The sequence below is a fragment of the Mytilus edulis genome, chromosome 2 (assembly GCF_963676685.1).
Source record: "Mytilus edulis chromosome 2, xbMytEdul2.2, whole genome shotgun sequence".
NCBI lineage: Eukaryota > Metazoa > Mollusca > Bivalvia > Mytilida > Mytilidae > Mytilus > Mytilus edulis.
The window spans coordinates 18349844-18354644 of record NC_092345.1 but is presented as its reverse complement, the minus strand read 5'-3'; positions in this window follow the sequence as shown (position 1 = coordinate 18354644).

The window sequence follows — 4801 nt, the reverse complement described above, 5'->3', positions numbered from 1 at the left end:
CTATTTCACTCAACATCAGAAATTAAAAAACACCAGTTAATATAGTTTTACTAGAAATAGTTAATTGAGACAGCATTTGAAGTGTTATATTCTTAATATAACGAAACAAGAAAATAGTTATAGATTGTTTTAATTGATGTGAAAAACTATACGCTGTAGGAGTTGAGAAATTGGACATGTGTAAAATTATCTGTCTGTTTTATTTTAAAAAAAACGAGAATGGAGAAATAATGAATAATGAACTTTTATGGTAAGCGAAAGTCAAGTAGTACATAAAATTGTGTCAGCTATCATAGTCAAGTTTCATCCTAAGTAACATAAATCAATATATCAGCAGGTTTGATTGTTTAAACTCTGACTAGATAATGCTTCATTGACAAATTTATGGACAATTATAAGCGACGCACTAACTCTGTTCTATCGGTTTCTGTGGTCTATGTTTGTATTATAACATAAAACTTTTATAATACATTACGTTTTCTATATTTTATAGGGAAAAACTATATTGAATTTACATTTTGAATTCATTATTTACTGTGAGAAGAAGTGGATAGTTAATATCGGCATCTGCATGTCTGTTTGTCAGTATACTTTGGTTGGGATTTAGTTAAAAGATGACAATGAACACTTGGCTTAACTATCATCATAAAGATACATAGGAATAAGGATATGTTTGGCAATTATAAACAAATTACTAACGATTATTTATCAGACAATTATATTAATTTAACATTTTTTTACATAGATTAGAACGTTGTTTGTCCCGTTTGAATGGTATTACACAAGTATTTTATCTATTTTTTTGGGAGGGAGGGGCTTTATATAGCTTGCTTTTCGTACATTGACCTATAATGGTTTACTTTAACAAATTGTGACTTGGATGGAGAGTTGTCTCATTTGCACTCATACTACATCTTTCTATTTCTATGATATGAGCAATTTTATTGGAAAGGATTTGAGTTTGAAAATTTGCATAAAAGGAAAGTTAAAAAGTATTGATACGCCAAAAGAATTCATTTAAATAATAAAACTATAAACTCAAAATGACAAACTGATCTAATTGTTTTCATTTAAAACGCGTTTGTTGAAATCTAAGTCTATGATATATAAACGAATTCAAAATGTATCACTAAGTGAAGAACAAGTATAAGGTTTGTGTTTAAATCTTTGTATTTTTGATATTGCAGAAATATCTTGATCGAAAAAAAGGAAAATAACAAACAAACAAAAAACAAACTCTAAGGTTAATTCAAATCGGAAAGTCTCTTATCATATAGGAAAATCAAATACAATGTACACAAACAAATGAAAAGTTATTGTCATAATCCTGACTTGACTGCAAACAAACATAATAGGTTAAAAACATAGGAGTTTAGCAATCAACATTGTGTTATCAGCATTCTTGTTATCGAGATGTTTAAAGCCCCATCATTCTAACACTAAATGTCACTTAGCTTTCAGCATTATATTTTATAGTAAACTAACTGTGAAGACAGTTTAAAAGCTTCCATTAAAGCTATGTTGTTAATTTTTTGGACAAATCTCCACAAGAAACCCAATAACATAGCAATTAACTACTAAAGGTCAGCTTGTCTTGTGTTGACAGGAATATAGGGGATCAATACAGAGGGAAATAAACACTCAAGAAAGTACTATGAATGATACAGAAATAGCGAAAACATCAAACAGTGTGGTAAAAGGGAGTACAGAAGACCGTGAAGAAAAAGGTTGGAACGGGCAAAAGGAGAATGGTTTCCAATTTCTACTAATTAGAAGTAGATTTACTTATTCTGTTTAAGTATGATTGGTGTTCTTTTTTCCAAAGGATACTGATATCACAAACTAGATAACGGCTGTTTTTGTATAAATAGATATCAATATGTACATTTATCGCAATTACTGTATGTAATAATGATTTTTTTTTATTATTATCATCCGTATGGTTAAGTTGAGTTGGTAAAGTTTCATATTTGGTACAAGTTTCAATTCACACACAAAATGCATGCACAATTTCTTAACCTGCTGCAATACTCATTAAGATTATATTTAAGCTATGTTTGTAAAAGTATCAATCGTAGTTACTCGATCATTGTATTACGCCTGTATAAGGTTACATGCAAGTAAAGGTGCAATATCACGAAATTAGTTTAACATTTTACATCAGACTGAAATATATCGCAAATTATATATATATATAACCTTGCACACTCAAAATATAAAGCAAATGTTTTACCCTCAATCTAGATAGAAGTATTTCTTGTGAATAAGTTGCACGTAAATATCCTTTAAAGTGTTTAATGTTTTGACTTCAAATTGCATTTTGTGGAGAAATAAACTCACGTTTGGGTTTTTTTTCAGAAGGATATACTATTTTTTACTATCAAATTTTATCGTTTTCTTGAAAAAAGAATTGATTCCGTTTTTGCCAATTTTTTTAACTGTGTGTGTAATGTCTTAACATGTTGAAAAATAAGATAGCAGTCACAAGGTCAGATTTATCGTATCCTTTTTTCAAGGTCACTACACACTGTGTAGAATATTCATCTATTTATACAGACAAAATGGAGTTGGTGAAAACTTTACATTTTTTATCATCGAAAAGTGGGATTTTAGTGGAAATAGCATACCCTTTTAAAATCGCATTATAAAATAATTATCTCCTGGTGGCCTTCATTGTGGATTTCTATTGATATGCCATGTGTATTATTATGATATTTTGGAAAGTATAACAGCTATACAAATGATTTATTTCGATAATATACCTTTCCAATGAACCTAAATCCTTTAAGATGATTATTGTAAGACCTTCAGATTAGCCTCTGTAATTTTATCCATCTTACGTCGCTTGGGTTTTTTTTCACATGTCTCATAAAATTAAAAACATCACGATATTACTTCATATTAGAAAATAACAATCAATAGAATATAAGGCAACTTTTTTCAATTACAAGTGCTAGAAATTTATGGGAGAAAAAACCATTTTATCATTGTTTTAACGAGTATTCATTGGTTTTATCAGTCGCCCACTGTCTGTATCATTTTGCACAGCTCTTGATGAAATTGCACATCACCGATTTCTGATGTCACATACAGGTGGCACGGTAGTATTTGCCTGATCTGTAGGTAATAATGTAAAAATTTACCTAGAAAGTAGAACTTCATTAATTTTATGTAACTTGCAATACATTTTTAATTATAAATGCTTGCGTTAACTTTTCGCAGTGTCTGACACGTGTGCAACCACTGAAATTTGAGACGCGACATTCTTTGGTTGCATGTACATCCTATTTTTTTCACCGAAATAAATAAATTGCATAATTTTTGATTTTTTTCAACACAAGTACAGCTATACTAGTTTTCTTGAGGTTTAATTTGTAGTTCTGATGTAACATGACACCAGTAGGAGCTTTTGGGGAATCAGTAAGTGGTTAAGTGGTCCTTACTTATTCGTTTAGCTGTCATATTTGTCTAAAATAGAAATAGAAATAGGTGTTTCTATGCATTGACTAGACATTATTTTTGACAAAGAATGTATTTATGATGTTATATCAGCAAGATTAAATGGTTTATTCATTTTCCATTCAAATACCATTAGTTGTTAAAATTTTCTGACAGTGAAAAGCACAATAAAGGCAAATTGATTATGTAAGGGGACATAATTTAACTTAATGCATACATGAGAAATAGACAAACAGTCAACTTAGAGATGTATTCTAGTACATGTATTGTCAAACAGATTTTGGAATAATAGTTAACTGCAATCTAAAGACTCTTGTTGTATTGCCCTCATAATCTGGAAATGTTTAAAGTAATATAAGGCATGCTGTAAAATGTGGAATGGACTTTAATATCAGTTTTCATGATTTGGTGCTTAAACTGTTTCTTTCGGTCAGCTTAACCATAAACAGAGTTGGCAATCCAATAATTCCTCCTGAATCACAATGTTTGACTTCTGTGTTGATTTGAAACATCATATATTTGGGGTTTGTTCAATCCTTAAGTAAAAATGGTAAGATGAAACAAAAGTGAAAATCTGCCAGATGGGGTAGGGGTGTAATGTTTCATTTTTTGTTGGTAAGAAATGAGTGCAGACTAGTATTCTTTATTGTAATATGTTCCAAAGTAAGAAGTCTATGCATCATAGGTGTCATGACTGGTTTCAAGTTTGTTATGTCTTAGTTAAGGTGGGACGGTAGTATTTGCATTCCAGAATTTAGGTTGCTCTTTTGTGTACCCTACTTAGGTAAATGTATCTAAACAATGTGATTGGACAAAAAATACAGTATCAACTGAACATACCTTCCCAAACTGAGGGATGAATCAGGTTTAAAAAAATATGAAATAATTTTACATACAGATGAAAATGAATTTTTGAGAATTTTTTTTAATTTTGTATTCACTGCACCATAAAAGACCTAAAGGTACTAGTGGCCTTAGGTTTTTGAAAATAGAAAAAAAAGTAAACGGTCATGATACATATTTAAATTAATTTCTGAATAGTAAAATGAAAGTACTTCAGTTAACTGTGAATGTAGAATTTTTTGCAGTGTTAGAAAGTGGTGAAATTTCTAAAAAGGCTATCATTATCCCTTATGGGCCAGGAAATACTACCGTGCCACCTACAGTGACACTCTTTATTTTACCTGTCTTCCTCCATCTTGGATTTTAAAATAGATAACAATCGGTCAGAATTATAGTGAAATGTGCAAATTTTGAGAGTAGTATGTGGTTCATGTGCGAGACTTTTGTGTGCGGTGACTCTATCTTTTTCGTTTTCCTATTTAAAATCATATTATTAGAG